The sequence below is a fragment of the Callorhinus ursinus genome, unplaced genomic scaffold (genome assembly GCF_003265705.2).
Source record: "Callorhinus ursinus isolate GAN/ISIS: 27379988/994484 unplaced genomic scaffold, GSC_fseal_2.0 scaffold15, whole genome shotgun sequence".
Taxonomy (NCBI): Eukaryota; Metazoa; Chordata; class Mammalia; order Carnivora; family Otariidae; genus Callorhinus; species Callorhinus ursinus.
In genome coordinates, this window is record NW_027397077.1 from 21,680,139 (window position 1) to 21,703,977 (window position 23,839).

Genomic DNA, 23,839 nt, shown 5'->3' on the forward strand with positions numbered 1-23,839 from the left:
CAGTTTGGAATCTCGTGCACGGCTGCAACTTGGTATTATTTAGTATTATTTTTTATTAATACATGTGTTGGGAGACAAGAGAACATTTTGATAAATACTAATGAAATGTGCCAGATCGATGCATATTTAGAGTGTCTATTTGCACAAAGCAATAATGTGAACATATGGCTCACAAGTTTCTGAAGCCTGATACTGTTAGATAGATTGATGCTGGTAATTTATCATGTGCCGCTAGAAGCAGAGAGATGAATTGGAAAACCCTTTAATGGCTTCTGGCATCCAGGCAACAAACCTTTCTGGCCTTTCTCTCTTTGCCCTCAGACTCATTAGCATCTCTGTGAAGTAGGATTCAAGGATGAAGTCAATATGAAACTTTCTAAGTTTTCAGGAACAGACCAAGGTTATAAACCGACCTAAACACAAAACACTGTAGGGATAAAACCACAATTCATTTTCCTCTGAGGCTTTTTAAAGGGACCTACAGCTTTGCATCCTGCCACTCTTTCTCTTTGTTTCTCTTCTCCCCAAACCCTGACCAGGGAGCCGGGAATAATGGCTTCTAATGGCTGAGGGGAGATGGCGGGGAGCATGTGGCAAAGCTATGGGAGTGATTTGAAAACTCTTGACTCCTTCAGACCTGCCAGCGCCAGAAACTATAAATAGGAATGCTTGGCAAGAGGGGAAGAAGGGACAGACCTCTGAATGCTCTTGAGCAAGAGGGAGAGAGCAGGAGTATCTTAAATATTTGGTACAAAAGCCACTTCATCCTTTACAGCAGAGCTGCTCGGCCTTATGGGAGAGCATTTATCTGAGCAGGGCTCAGAGCTGAGAAATTTTGCTGCAGTGACTACTGGGGACCTGATGGTATTTTTAAAAATTCCTCTTTGGGGGAAAAGTAGACAACCTTTTTTATTTTGGGGATGTCTATTAGGGACTGAGTTATGCCCCTTTCCCAATCCATATAGTGATACTCCCACCCCCAGTGTGAGATAGGGCCTTCAGGAGGTGATAAGTGTTAGATGAGCGCCTAAGGGTGAGGCCCTTACAAGAAGAGCAAGAGACACCAGAGATCCCACACTCTCACCTGGAGCACAGGGAAAAGGCCAAGGGAAGACACAGCAAGAAGGCAGCAGTCTGCAAGGCGGAAAGCCAGGCCACGCCAGAACCCAACCCCGACGGCGCCTTGATCTCGGACTTCCAGCCTCCAAAACTGTGAGAAAAGACATCTCTGCTATGCAAGCCACTCAGTCTGTGAGGGGACGTAGACAACGTTGCTTAACACTGGGAGGCAGATTTCATTTTGTTTGGGACTATATGCATCGGGTCTGTTTGCATGGGTCTGTATGCACCGGGTACATATCAAGGTCGGAGCGGTAGCAGAGTGGTGAAGACACTTGGCTGTTGGACTCCGACCGGCCTTGTTCAAATCCCAGTTGACCACTTACTAGGTGTGTGACCTCCAGCAAATGACTGTCCCTCGGTAGGTTTCTTTGTGTGTGGAAGGGAACTAATAATAGTTTACAGTGCGAGACTGTTGGGAGGCTGAGTCCTCTAATCCATGTGGAGCGTGCCACAGTGGCTGGCAAATAGCCCTCTGCAAAAAGCTAGCGCTCGCACCGAGGCGGAGGGCCTCCCAACGTAGAGTACGTCCCGCTCACGAGGCACTTGCGTAGCCATCATCGCATTTGATTTTTAGAGTAATCTTATGAGAGCCGTTGGGAAGGCAGTATGACACCCACGGGAGGGAAGACGAAGCCCAAATTCAGAGAGGCCAAGAAACCTGCCCAAGCTCAAATTTCTAATAAATCGAATAAATCAAGGAGAGCTAGGCTTCAGATGAAGGTCCCCTGACTCCCAATTCAGTGCTCTCCTCACTAAATTTGCTGTCTGAATTCCTCTCTTCCCCCCTCATTCCCTCCCTTCTTGTCTTTTCTCTTCAAACACGCATCAAATTTCTTTAAGATTTATTATTATTATTTATTTATTTGAGAGAGAGAATGAGGGGGGAGGGGCAGAGGGAGAAGAGACTCCCCGCTGAGCAGGGAGCCCCAACGCCTCAAGTTTCTGTCATGTTCCAGGCCCTTCCCTGTCTTCCCCTGGACTCCTGTTTTTTGTCTCTTTATTCATTCGACCTGGATGGATGTGAGCGCGCATGCGTGCCTGGGAGTGCGCCTGCGCGCCCACGCTCCGGCTGTCATTCTCACTGGGGATGACCCTCTGCCTTGTGTCTCTTCTCCTTCCTTACCTGCCAGTTTTTTTAGCTCAAAGAAGTCAACACTCAGCTTTCAAGGACATATTATAAATAGAGCCTTAACAGCCAACTGTCTTTCCTTATCTGAAAACTGACACCAAGCCCCGGCAACCAGGACAAAAAGAAAGAGAACAGGGTCAGTGGCGGGGCAGATAATCAATATCCTTAAGTGATATGAGAACAGAGAATCCCAAAAGGGAGGTGGGAGGAGATCTGAAAATGACAGCCTGAGAAAGTCTGCTGGGCTCTCCCGGGGAGTGAGGGGTGAGGCATTGTTTCAAACAGCAGGTTCCATATTACATTTGTGTTTTAATTAAAAAAATCTAATTGGTTTTATTCGGTGATTCATGAATTGGGTGGCACCCATCTAACAAATAGGAGGGTGCTCCCCATATTACAATTTTTATATTTGGGGAAAAAAACAAAAAAAAATCTCTTATTCTCACAGTACAAATGACTAAAATGGAAACTCTGCCAAATCTTTGACCCCTGAAGCTATGTAGGAGTTGCAGCAGGTCCCAATGCGGCAAGAGGTGGGCTCTGAATTGTGAGGTGAGATCATTACCCTGCAGTTTGGGCCATGGGACATGAATTCTAAAAGCGGAGAAATGCTTTATTGCAGTGTCGTCAGAAGAGAAGCAGGGCCAGGCAGTTGGAAGGAGTCAGTGCCAGAAAGGTTCCCATAGAGTTTGTTTTTTTTTTTCCCATAGAGTTTTAAAAGACCATCAAATCCAACCCCTCTGTTTTACAGATGAGGCAGCTGAGGCACAGAGCGAAGTCACTGGCATGAGGGCTGATAGTCATAGCCAGATGTGCCTCACCCAGCATTTGCTTTGCCCTGAAAGTGGGGGGATATAGTGAAAGACCAGAGGCTCTCCAAGAAGTCATCTTCATGTCTAATATAGAGAATAGAAATGTGCCTTTAGGAAGCTGGGACTGACCCCAGTGTGCTGGCTCAATGATCCTGAAGGAAGAGACTGGAAGGACTGCAGGAACACAAAAGCAGACTCATCCTCCTGTTCCAGGTGGCTTCTATGAGTCCAAGGTTCTTCAGGTAGGTCCTTCCAAAGACCTGAAGTAGTGGGTTGGACAGGAAGGGATGTGGATGATCTTGAAGCAGCTGTTGGCTTCTGTACAAATAAAAAATGCCTCTTTAGGGAATCTTTTAAAAAAAGATTTCTTGATTTATTTGAGAGAGAGAGAAAGTGTGTGCATGAGCAGGGGGAGCGGCAGAGTGGGGGGGAGAGGGGAAGCAGACTCCCTGCTGAGCAGGGAGCCCGACATGAGGCTCCATCTTCCAATGAGGAGATCATGACCTGAGTCAAAACCAAGAGTCGGTTGGGATGTGTGGGTGGCTCAGTCAGTTAAGCCTCTGCCTTCAGCTCAGGTCATGATCTCGGGGTCCTGGGATCAAGTCCTGCATCGGGCTTCCTGCTCAGCAGAGAGTCCGCTTCTCCCTCTGCCTCTGCTCCCCCTGCTTGTGCACGTGCTCTCTCTCCCTCTCAAATAAATAAAAAAATTCTTTAAAAAAAAACAAAAAACAAGAGTTGGACGCGCAGCCGACTGAGCCACCCAGGCGCCCCTAGGGAGTAAAGTTTTTTATCTATCCTGCACAACAAACCACCCCAAAAGTGATGGTGACCCTCATCCTCACACTTACCTTGACTCTGACCCACACCCTGACCATTAGCCTGACGCTGAACCTAATCCTTTCTTTGACCATTACCCTAAACCTGTCTCTGATCTTCACCATGTCTCTGAGCCTGATAGGCTGACCCTCATCAAGACCCTTACCCTGATTTTGAGCCTCACATGGAACGAGATGACCCTCAACCTGACTTTGACTCTGGTTTTCACTCTGATAGAACATGACCTAGTCCTTCACCCTGACCTAACACTACCTTGACACTTAGCCTAATGCTTGCCCAGATTTTGGTCCTGATTCTGACATTGACAGGGACTGACTCTCACCTTTACCCTGACATTGAACTTGTCCTCTATACAGATTCTGACCCTGACACTGATCTTGATCCTGAAACTTACCTTATCCCGACTTTCACCCTGACCCTGACCCTCGCCATATATCCCTGTACCTGACTATGGCCCTCACACTGACACTGACCCTTATCCTGGTGATGATTCTAAACCTTTTCCTCACACTCCCTCTGAATCTGATCATAATCCTCACCCTGATGGTCACAAAGACCCAGATCCTGAACTTGACCTGCACCAATATCCTAACCCTGACCTTGACTCAGACACTCAACAAAATTCTCTTCCTGAATGAACTCTGGCCCTTAACTTGAATGTCACACTGACTCCTACCATAATCCTGAGTCTGACTCTGAATTTGATGCTGAATAAACTCCTGACCTTGAACTTGGCTCTCACCCTCACTCTATCTTCCTCCTGAACCTCACCCTCACTTTGTCTTTGAACCTTACTTTGAACATACACTGATCTAACCTTGACCCTGACCTTCATTTTGACCCTGACTTTTACCTTCATCCTACCAAGATTCACCCTAACACTGGCTCTGACTTTCCCACCCCTGAGCCTTACCTGAACTTGATTCTCAACTTGCACCTTTCACCTCACCTAATTATCACCCTATCTTGAAAACCTTAAGCAGACCCTGACCTAGACACTACTCTTCCACTGACTCAGATCCTGAACTTGATCCCAAGCCTTACCTCATCTTCACCTTTACTCTGATTTTCACCATATTCTCAAGCTGACAGTGACTATGAATACCATCAAACTAGCCCTTACTCTGACCTGTTACTTCTCTCTGTGACTTGCCCTTAACCCTTACTCTGACTTAACGCTTAACCCTGACCCTCTCCTTGAATTCTTATTCTCACCATGTCCACAACCTTGACCCTAACCCACATTGTACACAGAACCTTCCCTTCATTAAACAGACATACGAAATCTGTACTTGACCCTGACCTTTAGTCTCATTCTGATCTTACCCTGACTCTGACCCTAACATTGACATTTACCCTGATCCAGACCCTCACTCTGACTATGCACTTGACTTTGACCCTGACTTTAGTCTGAATCTCATTCTTACATTCACCTGACTCTGACCCTGATGCCTGGTCTGAACTTGGTTCCAACCTCACTTTTATCCTTAACTTAAATCTCACTCTAACTCTGGAGAGTAACCTGATCATGATTGTCACCCTGACACTCACCATTATCCTGACCCTCACATGACGTTAATCCTGACCTCCTGTGACCCTGAAATTGACTTTTACCTTGACTGTCACCTGGATTATGAACTGCATGTTAACTTTCCCAAGACTTATCTGACCATAACCCTTACTTTGACCCTCACCCTAAATGTGACCCTCATCTTGAGACTGACTGGACTCTAGCTGAACCTGACCCTGGACATCACCATGATGCCAACTCTCACCTTCACCCTGAACCTATCTCTTACCATATGCCTGAGGCTGGCCCTCACAATGACCCAGACCCTTATGCTGTCTCTGACCTTCACTATTACCATAACTTTGACCTAGAACCTTACTTCCATGACTGAATTTGAGCCTGAAACTCAACTGACCCCAAATTTCACCATCAGCCTGATCCTATCCCTCACCATAATCTTATTGCTGACTCTAACCTGCATCCTTAACCTTATTCTGACCCTCACCATGTCCATGACTCTTCACTTGACCCTGACTCTACCCCTCACCATGATCCTGATACTGGCCCTTATCTGCAACTTCAACATTATTCAGACTTAGATCCTTACCCTCACCCTGTCCCCAACCCTGCACTTGACTTTGACTTTCACTGGGAACTTGAACTTCAGTTCAACAAGACCATCACCCTGATGCTCACCCTGATATGGAATCTGGCTCTTATTTCTACCTTGACACTTACCCAGATAGAGACCTCCACCTCTGCCCTGTCCCTGAGGCTGACCCTGACCCTTAATACTATGACACCTGGACTCCTACTTTGACTCCTTACTTTGATCCTTACCTTGACCCAGATTGTCATCCTGATCTTGACCCTGACTGTGAAGCTGACATTCCGCTGACCCTCATATGGCTGTCCTTAACTGTGATTATCCCTGAATCAGACTTCAAATCTGATCCTCACTCTGATCCTAATGCTCATCTCTACCTTTTTCATGACCGTTATCCTCAATGTGACATTGACTTTGATGTCACCCTGACACTGTATCTGACTTCCTCACACCTCAAACATTACACTGTCCCTGATGATCAGCCTGACCCTGACCCTGTTCATTATTCTGAAACTGACCAATACTCTGACTTTGACCTTTATGCTACTCTCACCCTGAACTTGATCTTTATCCTATGTGACCCTGATTCTCAATATGACCCTAATCCTGATCATACCTTGATTCTTACCTCACACTGACACTGAATCTGATTAGAATTCTCATCCTGACCCAGATCCTCATGCCATCCTTTCCTTGAACAATGACTATAACCCTGAGCCTCATCTTTACTTTCACCTTGACCCTAATCCTAACTTTTACCCTGACCCTGAACTTCATTCATATGTTTACCCTCACTCTTAACATAACCCTCACATGGACCCTCACCCTGACTCTGACAATGACCTTGATACTCAACCTGACTCTCACCATAACCATCACCTTGACACTGATCCTTAAATCTACACCCCCTCACTTGACCCTGTAGCAGACCTTCTCTTCTCCTTCATCCTGACACTAATCCCCTCATAGACCCCGACCCTCAACTTGATCCTAACATATACTCTTACCCAGATCTTTTTTTTTTTTTTAAGATTTTAGTTTTAAGTAATCTCTACACCCAATGTGGGGCTCAAACCCACAACCCTGAGAGGAAGAGTCGTACACTCCAACTAAGCCAACCAAGCACCCCTCATTCTAACCCCCATCTTGATCCTAACACTGATCCTGACCCCCACCATGATCCTAAGGCTCACTGTCATCATGACCCTGACCCTCAGTCTCACCCTATGACTCTCTCTCTGACCCTCAACATGACTCTGACTCTCATAATGGTTCTTATAATGGTTCTGGCCTTAAAAATGACTTAAGTAGGGGCGCCTGGGTGGCTCAGTTGGTTAAGCGGCTGCCTTCAGCTCAGGTCATGATCCTGGGGTCCTGGGATCGAGCCCCACGTCCAGCTCCCTGCTCAGCGGACAGCCTGCTTCTCCCTCTCCCTCTGCCTGCCACTCTGCCTACTTGTGCTCTCTCTCTATCTCTCTGTCAAATAAATAAATAAAAAATCTTTTAAAAAAATGACCTAAGTATTCCACATTGAGTTTGAACATGAAATCTTGTATATTTACATGCTAGTTTCAACTAGATTTCTTATAACTAGCTAAAAGAACATGCTTTAAAAATCTATGCATAACTGGAGGGTGTTATGCTGAGTGAAATAAGTCAGAGAAAGACATGTATCATATGACCTCACTGGTATGAGGAATTCTTAATCTCAGGAAACAAACTGAGGGTTGCTGGAGTGGTGGAGGGTGGGAGGGATGGGGTGGCTGGGTGATAGACATTGGGGAGGGTATGTGCTATGGTGAGCACTGTGAATTGTACAAGACTGATGAATCACGGATCTGTACTTCTGAAACAAATAATTCAATATATGTTAGAAAAAAAAAGAAGAAGATAGCAGGAGGGGAAGAATGAAGTGGAGTAAGTCAGAGGGGGAGATGAACCATTAGAGACGATGGACTCTGAAAAACAAACTGAGGGTTCTAGAGGGGAGGGGGTGGGGGGATGGGTTAGCCTGGTGATGGGTATTAAAGAGGGCACATTCTGCATGGAGCACTGGGTGTTATGCACAAACAATGAATCATGGAACACATCAAAAACTAATGATGTAATGGATGGTGATTAACATAACAATAAAAATTATTTAAAAAAATCTATGCATAATTCTGAACTTGCTTACACTTGTATGCACGTCTTTAAACATGCTGCTTTGACTGGTATTTATATAGTCTATGTCAAAGTAAGACAGGGCATTTGAGGAGAACATGTTCTCATTGATTTGCCTCAGATAAAGCATAGGTTAATTCTAGCAGTCAGTAAACAATTTCTGTAGAGACTAATGTCTGATTTCTTCTTTAATGCTAAGTCTGTCCAAGCAAATATGATTTCCAAGGATATTTGCTTTAACTCACAATAAGAAGTTATTGTATACAGAACAATGTGTAAATCTGAACTCATTTTCACATATATGGCTTGGATCCCTCTTCTCCTAATTCACAGGAAGAAAGTGCAGTGAATGTGCAGGTGAATGCAGATAAATGTATCTGAGATGTTCTTGGTCATACCTTACATACATTTCTATGTAGGCAAACAGAAGTAGAATTGAAAAAAATCTGTATTAGTGCGAAGAAGCTCAGTCTCAGACATTTCTCTTAAAAGAAACTCCTTAGTGCTTCTTTGAGTAAATGGAGATGAACACAAGCATGGATCAATATGTGCCATTCATCTCCAAGGCAGGCCTTACTGTGAGGTACAGCAAATGAGGAAGTATCTAAGAACAGTGGTGAAAAGAATCTGTACTAATATAAACAAGCTCAGTCTCAGACATTCCTGTCAAAAATAACCCCTTATTGCTTCTCAGAGTAAAGCAAGATAAACACAAGGACAGAAAACACATTTCAAAACACGTTATTAAAAAGAGAAAAACAGATAAAAATACAGTGTTTACTAAACATAGTTTTAATTGACTCTTTGTTCTTAAAATGTCTGTGGATTAGCAAAATATGCAAATAACTTTGGATAGCAATACATATAAATTTGTATTTGCCTTCTCAAAGCTTTTGATCAATGTGAAATAAATGCTCATTAAAAAAATTAGCTGGTGGTTTTTAACTTTCTGCCCTCTAGGTCTGTCTTACATCTAGAGAAAAAAAAGAAAAGAAGGATTAAAACAAGTATTTGGTGTAGGTAGTTGATTGTACTGGGTACAAGCATTGCAGAGAGATACAAGTGTGTGTATAGGATGTGATTTTCTGTTTATTTTTAAGTTATGTAGTTCATTCACATAATAAATTTAAGATGATATATTGTTTTATTTATTATTTTGACAATTTTTAAAGCTATAGTTTAAAATAATATATAATTATCTAATATATAATAATATATAATTATCTATATGTCTGATATCTATATATATATATCTTTTTTTTTTTAAGTAAGCTGTATGCCCAATATGGGGCTTGCACTCACACCCTCAAGATCAAGAGTCGCATGCTCTACCAACTGAGCCAGCCAGGTGCCCCATGTATCCTGATAGTTCTTGATGCAGACAATTTGTTACATAAGTAATGTGCCCAAAGAGTAAAATTAGAATTTGAGCCTTTTGTGTAAAACGACTTATTTTATGCCCAGATCAGAAGTTCCTTTTTTGTCACCAGCTATTCACTGTTGGTTAATATTAATGCTCATGCTTTTTGCATGTTCTTCCACCATTTTCTTAGCTATTCTCTTGGACACCCTTGATCTAATTTTATTTATTTAAAGTTAAAAATGCTATCACAGAGTTAAATTCACCCTTTAGACGTTGACAACTTCCAGAAATTAAATCCCGTCAGATGCCTACCATGATTGTCCTTACTGGGGGTTGCCAGCTCACAAAAAGTAAAAGTGCCAATATTTATATGGATGGTAAATGTGCTTTTGAGGTAGCCTACAAATTCAGAATGAAAACCCTATATAAATTGGACATTAAAGAATTTTAGATGCTTTGCTATTACCTAAGAAAATAGCTATAATAAAAATAGAAGGTCAAAGGCAAAGACCTATAATCTGACAGCAATGCTTCGGCTGATCACTATGTTAAACAATGTTAACCGAGATAAATACCTTATAATCACACAGGCAAGAACAATCTTGGTGGAATTCAAAGAGGCTGTTACTGTCGGAAAGAAATCTTTAATTCAATTTAGGATGCTTACTGCAACTCAGATGGCTGATTATACCAGAACACTTGAAAATGGAGTTTAACAAACTTTTTTCATGATATTACCTATAAAAAAAAGATAAATCAGCAACAATATTCAACAAACACTGGTGGCCTAATTTTAGGTGTAGCTGCCACAGATGTTTTCAAAGCAAGTCTTACCTGGCAAACATGCAATCCTGATAAAACGGGCAAGGTGGGTCATGGACAGGAACCAAGGGCCCTGTGGACAGTTCCAAGTGGACTTCATACTCATACTTTCTGCAGTGAATTAGAAATATGTTCCATTTATTGTGTATTTACTCTCAGGGTGCACTGAAGTTTTACCTTGCTATATAAAGCTACTCCCATATTGGGGAGGGGTAAATGGCGTGGTTTTGCTTTCCCACCCGGGAAATTCTCACCTCTCTAATGACAGAGACATTCATTTTACTAGTACTTTAAGTACTTTTACATAGAAACTTCACTGTCCTTGTCATCTCCAAGTCTTCAAGACATATAGAGAGAACAGAACTTTAAAATTAACCAAGTTCTCAAAAATCCTTCAACTTCCACCACCCAAACTACCATCAGCTTCCCAATCTATAAAATCAACCCTTTCTGGGACTCCCATGTTTTCTCCTTATTCTGCAGGGGTGAAACTCCCTCAGAGGGAGAGGAGGTCGGACCCTATGGTCAACCTGGGGTCCAACTCTGCCACTCCCCCATTCCTCTCTTGGGGGAAGGGAGAGAGCTGCGACAGATCTCTCTGCTCGCTTCTTTCCCTCTTCCTTTACTCATGACCCAGTGACGGATTGCAAGTTTTACACCATCCAGCATCTTTTTGCAATTTAAGTTTTTGGGGCTAAGTCCCCCCTCTCACTGCTCCTGGCAGGCAGCACTATTTTTGGCAAAGTTTTCAGAGAGGGGCTGCTGCCCCTGCACATTACTCAGAACCTGGGGCAGTCAGGACTCAGTGTTGCTAAGGAATGCCCGCTGCAATCCCCTTGACTCTGCCCATTACTGACCTTCGGGGGAAAGCCGCCTGGCTAACTATCCAGGTGCATTGGCTGCCAATTGCTGTTCGGGAAAGTAAGGGAGCCGTCAGCGCCCCCAGGGACACCTGCTGCGGCGGCCAGCGAGCGCAAGGGTTAGCAGGGAGATGTGTTGCATCCCCCTCTTTCCTCAAGAGGAAGAACGACACAGGAGGCAGTGCGGGGCTCGGATAAACAGCGAGCCTGTCTGTTCCAACTTGGTCCTTCAAGAAAATGCGGTTGCGCTGGGCAGGCAGGCGGGCGCGGGCCGAAACCGCAGTGCTGCGGGCCCCGGAGCGCCGGCTCCGCGTCTCCACCTGCTGGTAATGTGGTCCGTTATTTTCAGGGTGAACTGAAGTCTGTGGGGGCATTTTTAGAATAGGAACAAATAAAATTAGGTCAGGGCTAGCCAAGGGAGTCATAAAGAATAGTTGAGAGATATGCAAAAAGCACTGAGAATTAACAATGATTTGGTGACAGAAGGAACTTCTATGGATCTGGGCATAAAATAACAAAGTAATTTTTATATGAAAAACCTAAATCCTAACTTATTCCTTTGGCACATTATTTATGTAACACATTTTAGGAAATGATCTATTGTTATGCATTTATTTGTATGAATTTGGAGATTCATTCATTCATATATATTCTTAAATAGGTGATAATGTAGTTTCTGACTATGACTTAAAAATACAATATCCTATACATAGACCTGTATATCTCTACAATCCTTGTATCTAGTATAAATAACATTTATATTCATTATTATATTTAATTAATCATCCACCCTTTTCTTTTCTATAGATGTAAAAGTCACCCAGAGAACAGAAATTTTAAAACCATCCAGCTTTCTTAAAAATAAGCAGTTATCTCCCATGACTTTAAAATTTTGAAAAGGCAAAAACAAGGTATTCTAACACGGGCCAAGCTAACTCCTCAGGGTCTGTGCCCGTGTGTGCATTTGACTTGTCAGTGCCTTTGAGCCAGACCAGGAACATACCTGAAATTGAACAAATTGGGCTTGTTACTGGTTGCACTGGGAGAGAATGCACCCACTGGGAACCATATGGTGTCTCAATAAGAGGGTGTTAGAAAGTACCTATTATAGAATTTGGTCTTTAATCAGGTGATTTTAGGAAGGCCTAAGGAAATGAGGGTTTGCTCTAGATTGGGTGTTGTTAAAAAGTGGGGCCAATTCTATGATTGGGTACTTTGTGGATACACAAACACATACTTAGGTAATTTAAAGTTTTTAGCTATAAAGCTTAAAAATTTTTTTTTAAGATTTATTTATTTATTTGAGAGAGAGAGAGCAGGAGCAGAGGGTCAGAGGGAGAGGGAGAGAGAATCCGAAGCAGACTCCATGCTGAGTGCGGAGCCCCACGTGGTGCTGGATGCCACGACCCCGAGAAAATGACCTGAGCAGAAACCAAGAGTCAAATGCTCAACTGACTGCGCCACCCAGATGCCCCTAAAGTTTTTAACTATAAAGCTTAAAATATAGTTTGTCAGTAAATTAAATAAAGCAATATATATAGTTTTAAATTTACTATGTGGATGCACTGCAACAACTTTCTAAAATAAAGCAGTAGAAAAGGAAGTAGAAGCTCACTGTAATTTTGGTACCCACTATAATCATCTATATATATTAATTACCTTTAATTGAAGGAATCATTCTTTTCTTTCTTTTTCTATAGACATAAGTGACATCTAGAGGACAGAAAGTTAAAAACCATCCAGGTAATTTTTTGAGCACTATCTCATATTAATTAAAAATTTTGAGGAGGTGAGTACAAACATATATGTATTATCATCCAGAGGCATTTGCATATTTTAATTCACTGGTATTTTAAGAAACAAGGGTGTCAACTAAAATTATGGTTTGTAAACAGTGTTTTATGTCTTCTTTTTTTCTGCAGGTAAGAATGTGCCTTTGAAATGAATGTGTTTTGCTGTCCTGATGTTTATTTCAGTTTAAGGAACAATAAGGACTTTCTTATGAAAGGAATGTCAGAGGCTGAGCGAGTTTGCATGAACATGAATTCTTTGCAATACTACTTCTTGTTTGCCTAAACTGAGACCTATGTAAGATTTCTGTGAGAAAAAAGACCCCCAAAACTCAGAAACACACTTCCTCTCAAGTTCTCTGTCTTCCTATGAGTTACAACAAGGTGAGGGTAATCTATACCGTATATGTGAAAACGAGCACATACTTACACATTGTTTTCACCCTAACTTTTCTTTGCAAATTAAGCCTATACAGTTGCAAATTGTATGTATGCATACAGACAAGCAGTGAAAAAGAAACCAAGCTCAGAACCATTCGTCTCTAAAGAGAGTTCTTTTTTTTTTTTTGGTAGATTTATTTATTTATTTGAAAAAAAGAGAGAGAGAGAGAACAGGGGAGGGGGTAGAGGGGAAGGGAGAGAATCTCAAGCAGACTCCCTGCTGAGCCTGGAGCCAGACTCAGGGCTCCATCCCATGACACTGAGATAGCGACCTCAAGATCACAACCTGAGCCAAAATAAAGAGTCAGACGCTCAACTGATTGAGCACCCCTCTAAAGAGAATTCTTAATGATGGTTGAATTAACTGTGAGTGTTGAACACATGTGCTACCTGAGGTAAATCAATGAGAACCACCAACTGTTCTTTCTTATTTTGAAGTGGACCATATTAACACAAATCAGAACAGCATATTTGAAAACATGGGGTACAGGTGTAAGTTCAGAAATATACGCAGTTCTCAAAAATACATCCTTATCATGAGTTACCAAGGAATCTAGATGAAACTAGAGTATAAGTATGCGATATTTCATATTCAGACTCATCTTGATGATGGCGAGGCTCTCATCAGAGCCAGAGGTCATAACAGAGGTCAGGGTCAGTAGCAGGGTCAATGTCAGGCTCTGGTCAGGATCAGGGTGTTGATCCAGTATTTCACGACAGTAGGGAGTGTCAAGCTCAGGATGAGGGTAGGGTTCAGGTTAGGGTCATGATACTGATGAGAGTAAGAGCCAAGCTTTTTGTCAGAGAGAAGGTAATGGACAAGTGGAGGATGATCATTAAGGATTAGTGTCGTGCTGAATGTGAGCTTCATGGTCACAGTAAGGGTCAGGATCAGTATCAGGATCAGGGCCAAAGTGTGTGTCAGGGTCAAAATCGGATCACAGTCAGTGAAAAGTTTATTGTCAGAGTGAGGGTCAAAGGACAGTCAGGTACAGTATCAGGGTTAGTAAAGTCAGAGTCAGGGTAAGGGTGAGTATACTCTTATGGTGGCTGTCCAGGTGATAGGGTCAGGTTAAGAATCAAGGTTACTCTTATTTATTTATGAGAGAGAGAGAGAGACAGAGGGAGAGCACACCCATGCACACAAGTGGAGGGAGGGGCAGCGGAGGAGAGGGGGAGAGTCTTAAGCAGGCTCCAGTGCAGAGGCTGACATGGGGCTTGATCTCACGACCCTGAAATCATGACCTGAGCCAAAACCAAGAGTCGGATGCTTGAACGACCAAGCCACCCAGGCACCCCAAGAATCAAGGTTGCTCTTAGTGTCACTATAGGTCAGGATCAGAATGAGGACCAAGAAAGGGTCAAATTATAGGTGAAGATTAGTGTCAGTTTCAGGAACAAGGTGAGTGTTAAGATCAAGGACAAGGCAGAATATAGAGTCAGTGTTTAGGAGAGAGTCAAGGTGAGGGTCAGGGTCATTCAGTATCAATGTGAAATAAGAGTCAAGGTATAAGACCCCGAATAGCCAGAGGAATATTGAAAAAGAAAAACAAAGCTGGCGGCATCACAATTCCAGACTTCCAGCTCTATTACAAAGCTGTCATCATCAAGACAGTACGGTACTGGCACAAAAACAGACACAAAGATCAATGGAACAGAATAGAGAGCTCAGAAATGGACCCTCAACTCTATGGTCAACTTATCTTTGACAAAGCAGGAAAGAATGTCCAATGGCAAAGAGACAGTCTCTTCAACAAATGGTGTTGGGAAAATTGGACAGCCACATGCAGAAGAATGAAACTGGACCATTTCCTTACACCACACACAAAAATAGACTCCAAATGGTTGAAAGACCTAAACGTGAGACAAGAGTCCATCAAAATCCTAAAGGAGAACACAGGCAGCAACCTCTTCGACCTCAACTGCAGCACCTTCTTCCTAGAAACATCGCCAAAGGCAAGGGAAGCAAGGGCAAAAATGAACTATTGGGACTTCATCAAGATAAAAAGCTTTTGCACAGCAAAAGAAACAGTCCACAAAACCAAAAGACGACCGACAGAATGGGAGAAAATATTTGCAAATGACATATCAGATAAAGGGCTAGTATCCAAAATCTATAAAGAACTTATCCAACTCAACACCCAAAGAACAAATAATCCAATCAAGCAATGGGCAGAAGACATGAACAGACATTTTTCTAAAGAAGACATCCAAATGGCCAACAGACACATGAAAAAGTGCTCAACATCGCTCGGCATCAGGGAAATCCAAATCAAAACCTCAATGAGATACCACCTCACGCCAGTCAGAATGGCTAAAATTAACAAGTCAGGAAATGACAGATGTTGGCGGGGATGTGGAGAAAGGGGAACCCTCCTACACTGTTGGTGGGAATGCAGGTTGGTGCAACCCCTCTGGAAAACAGTATGGAGGTTCCTCAAACAGTTGAAAATAGAGCTATCATACGATCCAGCAATTGCACTACTGGGTATTTACCCCAAAGATACAAATGTAGGGATCCGAAGGGGTACGTGCACCCCAATGTTTATAGCAGCAATGTCCACAATAGCCAAACTGTGGAAAGAGCCAAGATGTCCATCGACAGATGAATGGATAAAGAAGATGTGGTATATATACACAATGGAATATTATGCAGCCATCAAAAGGAATGAGATCTTGCCATTTGCAACGACGTGGATGGAACTGGAGGGTGTTTTGCTGAGTGAAATAAGTCAATCAGAGAAAGACATGTATCATATGACCTCACTGATATGAGGAATTCTTAATCTCAGGAAACTGAGTGTTGCTGGAGTGGTGGGGGGTGGGAGGGATGGGGTGGCTGGGTGATAGACATTGGGGAGGGTATGTGCTATGGCGAGTGCTGTGAATTGTGCAAGACTGTTGAATCACAGATCTGTACTTCTGAAACAAATAATGCAACATATGTTAAAAAAAAAGAAAAAGAAGAAGATAGCAGGAGGGGAAGAATGAAGGGGAGTAAGTTGGAGGGGGAGATGAACCATTAGAGACGATGGACTCTGAAACAAACTGAGGGTTCTAGAGGGGAGGAGGGTGGGGGGATGGGTTAGCCTGGTGATGGGTATTAAAGAGGGCACATTCTGCATGGAGCACTGGGTGTTATGCACAAACAATGAATCATGGAACACTACATCAAAAACTAATGATGTAATATATGGTGATTAACATAACAATAAAAAATTTTAAAAAAAAGAGTCAAGGTATAAATAGAGTCCTGGTCAGACATAGTCATGATTAGAGTCAAGGTTGGGTAAAGGTCAGGTCCAGGGTGGGGATCAGCATTGGTGTCAAGATCTGTGTATTGTAAGGGTCAGGGTCAGGTTGAGTGTCAGTCAAGTAAGGTGCAAGGGGTGAAGAGGTCAGAGGTCAAGGCAATGTCAGGGTCAGAGTCAGATTGAGCATGAGGGTCCTGAAGAAGGTAAAGGTGAGGGTCAGGATGAGGGTCTGATGCAGTGTCATGATCAGGGTGAAGGTCAGATCATGATTAGGTTAAGGGTCATATTGAGCGTCAGTGTCAAGTCAGCTCAGGGTGAGGGTCAAGATCATGGTGATGATCAGGTTCAGACGAGGGTCAAAGTAAGAATCATAGTCAGGGAGAAGCTGAGGTTCAAAATGAGTGTGAAGGTTAGGGTTGCCTGGGTGGCTCAGTTGGTTAAGCATCTGCCTTCGGCTCAGGTCATGATCTCGGGGTCCTGGGATTGAGCCCCTGCATCGGGCTCCCTGCTCAGTGGGGAGTCTGCTTCTCCCTCTCTGCTCCTCTCCCTGCTTATGCACTCTCTCTCTCTGTGTCTTTCTCCAATAAATGAATAAAATCTTTAAAAAAAAATGAGTGTGAAGGTCAGAGTCAAGGGAGAGTCAAGGTAAGGGCCAGTGTCAAAATGTCAGGATAAGGACGAGAGCCAGGTTCAGCTTCAGGATTAGCAACTGGCCAAAAGCGAGGGTCACGACTAAGATGAAGGTCAGGGAAAAGGAATAGGATAAGTAAAAGATCAAGCTGAGATCGAAGGTCAGGGTCAAATGCAGCGTCAGGGACATAGTAAGGGTAAGAATGAAGCTGAGGGTGTATGTGGTGGTCATTGTCAGGAAAATGGCGAGGGCTAGGATAGGGGTGAGCGTCAGGGTCAGGTGAGCTTTAAGGCCAAGTACAAGGTCAGGATGAATGTGATAGCAAACTTCTAGGTTAGGGTCAAGGTCATGTGAGGTAATTGAGATAATTATGAAGATCACTGGGAATGTCAGGTGTACAGTGTGTATCAGAGTCAGATTCAGAGTAAAGGTCAGTGTAAGGGTAGGCATCAGTACACAATAAGGTCTGATTGAAAGTAAGGATGTTAGGGTTAGGCCATGGTGAAGTTCAGGGTCAGATTTAATATAATGGTCACCATCAAATTGAGTGTTATAATAAGAGTTAGGGTCATTGTGAGTGTAAGGGTCAGTATAAAGGGTTAGGGTTAGGATAAGTCTCGGGGTTAGCTTCAAGGTCAGACCAACATCAGGTTGATGGTCAGCTGCAGTGTCAGGGAGGATCAGGGTTAGGGTTAGCTTCAGGTCAAGGATAAGAATGGGTTGGAATCATCATCAGAGTGAGCAACAGAATCAAGGTCAATGTGAGGGTAGGTTTCAGACTTGGATGAGGGTCAAAGTCAGATGTAGGGTGAAGATAAGTGTCTGAGTTAGGGAAAGTAGGGGCCAGATTCAGGGTGAGTGTCAGTGTCAGTTTCATAGTCAGAGATAAGGTCAGTGTGAGGTTGAAGATTGGGGTCAGGGTCAAGTACAGGGTAAGGGGGGAGATTCTGAGTTAGTGTTTGTGTGAGAGTAAGGGTAAAGGTTATAGAAATGGTGAGTTTGAAAGTGAAATTCAGGGAGAAGAAGATCAGAGTGAGATTCATGGTGAAGTTCAGGTCTGAGTCAGCATGAGGGTCAGAATAAGGGTCAAGGACAGGAGATGGACACAGATAGGGGTAGGGCCAGATAAAGGGTGACTGTCAGTATCAAGATAAGTGTGAATGTATATTTCAGGGACAGTGTCAGCTTGATAGTCAGTGTCAGTATCTGGTTGAGGGTCAAGATCAGAGCCAGTGTTGTGGTGAAAGTCAACACGAAGGTTAGGATTGGGTAAGGTTCAGAGTCAAATTTAGGATCAGGGTTAACATCAGGGTATTTTCAGGATAGGGTGATAACTAAGGTCAGGTTCTGGGCATGGTCAGGGTTCAAGTTAATCCTCAAACTGAACCTGACATTCAGTATGCCTTTGAGTTTGAATCTTACCATATCTATGAATATGACTCTTACCTAACTGTGACTCTCACCCTTATCAAGGCACTGCAGATTCACATGGCCCCTCACCCTGATCTTAACCATGAATTTTAGACTCACTTTTTTTAAAAAAGATTTTATTTATTTATTTGTGTGAGAGAGAGCATAAGCAGGGGGAGAAGCAGGCTCCCCGCTGAGCAAGGAGCCCCACACAGGACTCAATCCCAGGACCCTGGGATCATGACCCGAGCCGAAAGCAGACATTCAACCAACTGAGCCACCCAGGCATTCCTCACCTTTTTTTTTTTTTAATAAAGATTTTATTTATTTGAGACAGAGAGAGAGAGCCTGATCAGGGGAGTGGGGAAGGGTAGGGAGAAGAGGGAGAGGGAGAAGCAGACTTCCCACTGAGCAGGAAGCTCAGTCCTTACCCCACTTCTGATATTTAACCTCAACCTGACCCTTAACCTGACTGATCTTCCCCAGATGCTATCACCCCTACCTAGACTCTGACATTTATGCTGGGCCTGACCTTAAATCTGACCCTCACTCTTAACACTTTTTCTGACTTACTGCTTTCCACCTCACTCTCTCTCTAACCCTCACCTTCACTCTATGATGACCATCATGCTGACTCTCACTACGACCCTGATCTTTTCCTGATCCCAAACTGACATATGCATTCACATTGACTGTAAACCTGACTCCAACATTCAACTGACCCTGACACTAAGCCCAAGTTAGACCCTGATCCCCACATTCATACAGTACCAAGTCTGAATATTACCCTACCCCTACCTTGACCCTGACACTCTGATTGTCCCTAATACTCACACTTATTCTGACTCTGATTCTTACTCTCACACTGACCCTGTTTATGAAATAGACCTAGAACTTCACCTGACCTAACTTTCACCCTGACACTGACCTTGACATTCAACTTTATCCTTACCCTGAACCTGTCCTCACTCTGACCTTCACCCTAGCTATCACACTGACCCTGAATCTCACTAGATCTTAAACCTGACCCTTACAATGTTCCTGACTATGACCTTTACCCTGACCCTGGTATTCATACAGACCCTTGTGCAGACTCTGACCTTGAACCTAACACTGAACCTGACTCTGACCCTACTCTCAGATTGACTCTGACACTATCATTCTTATCCTGAGTCTGAATCAGATTCTGAAATTGACCTTACCTTGTCCCTGACCCTCTTATTCACCCTTGAAAAGACCCCATTCATCAAACTGACTCTGATTGTCACCCTAACACTCTCTGACATCCCCACCCATGAGAAGTTACCCTGAAATTGACCTTTAACCTGATTTAATCCCTGGTTGACATCCTAAACTTGGCTTTGCACTGTTCTTAACCTTTACTTCTTTCCTTTTGGCCCTGTCCTGGAAACTAGCCTGCACAGAGCTTCATTTGAGCTTTCACCTAATCTTTACCCTCAAACAATGTCAACCCACACTAGGGATCCTCCCCTTTCCCTTAACCTGATCTGATTCTCACCCTGACCTTCATCTAAATGACCTTCATCTCACCCTGATCTTCTCCTCAAACCTTATAATCACCCTGACTTTTACCCTGAACCAGACCTTTACCTTAACCCTGATTCTTTTTTTTATTATGTTATGTTAGTCACCATACAATACATCATTAGTTTTTGATGTGGTGATCCACGGTCCATTGTTTTCGTGTAACACCCAGTGCTCCACGCAGTACGTGCCCTCCTTAATACCCATCACCAGGCTAACCCATCCCCCCACCCCTCTCCCCTCTAGAACCCTCAGTTTGTTTCTCGGAGTCCATAGTCTCTCATGGTTCGTCTCCCCCTCCGATGATTTCCCCCCTTCATTTTTCCCTTCCTTCCCCTAATGTCCTCCCTGCTGTTCCTTATCTTCCACAGATAAGTGAAACCATCTGATAATTGACTTACTTCACTTAGCATAATCTCCTCCAGTCCCATCCATGTTGGTGTAAAATTCCTAACCCTGATTCTTATCCTCACCCTGAACCTGGCCTGTACCCAACAAACACCCTACTCTGAATGTGATTTACCCTGTGTACTACCCTTATATTTGTCCTAATCCTGAACTGGACCCTGGAACTTACCTGACTCTAACCTTCCCCCTCACCTTCAGCATGATCCAAACTCTTTCTTTGTTATGCAACCTGACCATCAACCTAACCCTTTCCCTAAAATATACATTCATTCTTACTCTGGTAAGAATCATTTCTCTCTGATTTTGACTGTCCATTACACTTATTGTGACCTCATGCTGAATCTGACCTTGAACCTCTCCTGAGCTTCACCCCCATCCTTGCCCTTAACATGTTTACAACGTTGATCTTTTTTTTTTTTTTACAACCTTGATCTTTACCCACACATGTACACTGACCCAGAACCACCTCCACCTCAAAATGACTGTGCACTGGATGCTTGACCCTGAGATTCAATGTTATACTTATCTGTCACCATGAAACTGATATTGACCCTTACTATCACCATGACTCTCATCCTTACCCTCGTCCAGACCATTGCCTTTACCTTGTACCTGACTCTGACCTTCACGTTGTCTGCATCTCATTGTCATGTGGCCCTGACTCTGACCCTCATGTTCATCTCTGTATTCATTCTAACCCTTACCCTTATCTTTAAGTGGACTTTGACTCCGAGGCTTACCTGACATTGTTGATCACCTGACACTCTGATCCTAACCCAGATCCTTCCTGACTCTGACATCTAAGTTTGCCCTGATCCTGACCTTGATAGGAGTCTGCTACTGACAGTCACATAGACCCTGACTCTTGCTTTGAACCTCAGCTTTATTTCCAGCCTTACACCGAAGCTGAGCCTGAGTCTGAATCTGAACCTGAATTTAAACTTCACCATGACTAAACCTTGACACTCATCCTCATGCTCATCCAGAGTCTAACCTATTCCTCACTATGTCCATATCTGCCTTCACACTGACCTTGACACCAAACTTCACCCTGAATCTGACTCTGATGTGTAACTTTCAGTGATCCTCACCATTACCATGACCTTGACCCTGACCTAGAACTTTGCCTTCATTCTTATCCTGACCCTTGACCCTAAAACTCACCAGACATTAATGCTAACCCTCATCCTGACCCTGTTCCTTACTATGATCCTGATACTGACCCTTAGCAGCACTCTCAACCTCATTCTTAATATCTTTTTTTAAAGATTTATTTATTTATTTGAGAGGGGGAAAGGAGAGGGGCAGAGAGAGAGGGAGAGAGAATCTCAAACAGACTCCTCAGACATGGGGCTCGATCTCAGGACCCTGAGATCATGACCTGAGCTGAACCAAGAGTGAGATGCTTAATAGACTGTGCCAGCCAGGCGCCCCCTCAACTTCATTCTACCAGACAGACCCTCACCTTCTAAGTGTCTCTGATATTTCACTTGACCCTGACCCACATTCTGATTCTGACTCTGATATTCACCCTGACCTTTAATTTGACCCTAACCCTCATCCTTACTATGAAACTGACTTTGATCCTGAATCTGACATTAACACTTACTTTTACTTTCACAGTGGCACACTTTGACAGTGACCCTTACCTTGATTCTTCTCTCTCTCTGACCCTTACACTCATTTGGGTCTTGACCCTCTCCCTGACTGTGGTCTGACCTTACCCCTACCTGAACCTGATCATTATTCTGATCTTGACCCTGACCCTGGAGCTGACTTGACACTGACTCTTGAAGTTATCTTTACCCTTACAATGACTCTGAACTTTACCTTGACTGTGGCCCTGAATCAGACCGTGTACCTGACCTTACCCTGATCTTTTTTTTGTTTTGTTTAAAGATTTTTATTTATTTGTTTGAGAGAGAGAGAGAGAGAGAGAGAGAGAAAGCAAGATCAAGGGGGAGAAATAGAAAGAGACAAGCAGATTCCATGCTGAGTGTGGAGCCCAACACAGGGCTCCATCTCACTGCCCTGAAATCATGACCTGAGTGAAATCAAGAGTTGAACACTCAACCAAATGAGCCACCCAGGTGCCCACCCCTTAACCTGATCTTTATATTCATCCTCATTCTTCACATGACCCTTACTCTCAGATTTGACTCTGGCCCTGATCTAACCCTGACACTGCCTCTGAGTCCCCTACTCCTCCTACCATACCCTATACTTGACACTGAACTTGATTTTGCCCCTAACCATCACCCTGAACCTGGCCAACACCTTGACCCTACCCTCATCCTGAACCTGACTCTTAACCTGCCTTTGCCTTGATTCTTACCATGACCCTGACCATGAACTAAATCATACAGTAACTTTTCACAGGAGCACTGAATATTACCATGACCCTCACCTGACTCTCTCACTGCTACCTGCCCTGAACTCTTCCCCTGAGCCTGATCCTCACTCTCACTTTGACTCTGATCCTAACCCTTATCCTGATGCTGCAGTTGACCTCGAACATCATCTACACCTTAACTCTTACATGACCCTTACTCTGACCTCTTACCGTGACCCTGATAGTGACCTTGATCCTCAACCTGTCCCTGTCATTAACCATTACACCAACACTGACTGTGAAATGTACAGAACCCTAAGCCTGACTGTGACCTTCACACCCACCTTTTGTTGCTGATTTGGAACCTGTACCTGACCCTTCTTCACTTTCATCCTGACACTAAAACCTTCACTGACCCACATCTTAACCCTGATAATGATCTTAACCCTTATCCTGATCCTCACCCTGACCCTGAATCTCACCATTGCCATGACATTAACTCTCACCCCCAACTTTGCCCTGTCACGACTCTGACCTTAACCCTACCCTCACCCCAAATCTGATCTTCACCCTCACGCTGAAGTAGGTCCTGACCCTGACTGGAGCCTCACAGGGATCCTGATCCTAACCTTCCTGCAACCACATCCTGAGCCTGACGCAGATCATCACCACCACCTTGAGTTTGAGGATGAAATTTTGTATACACACACACTCTGGTTCCATCTAGGTTTCTTGTAACTTGTAATAAAGACATATATTTGAAGATGATGTATAATTATCAACTCGCTTATACTAGTACTATT

At 43.6% G+C, this 23,839-nt stretch overlaps 1 long non-coding RNA gene across 1 annotated transcript; it reads left to right on the top strand.

The window, feature by feature from the left end:
• Nucleotides 1-789: 789 nt before the first annotated feature.
• On the top strand, nucleotides 790-12,970 carry LOC141374211 (uncharacterized). The gene is made up of 3 exons (XR_012380938.1): nucleotides 790-1,212; nucleotides 3,178-3,305; nucleotides 12,926-12,970. It is a non-coding gene; the product is annotated as an uncharacterized lncRNA (long non-coding RNA).
• The last annotated feature ends 10,869 nt before the right edge of the window (nucleotides 12,971-23,839 follow it).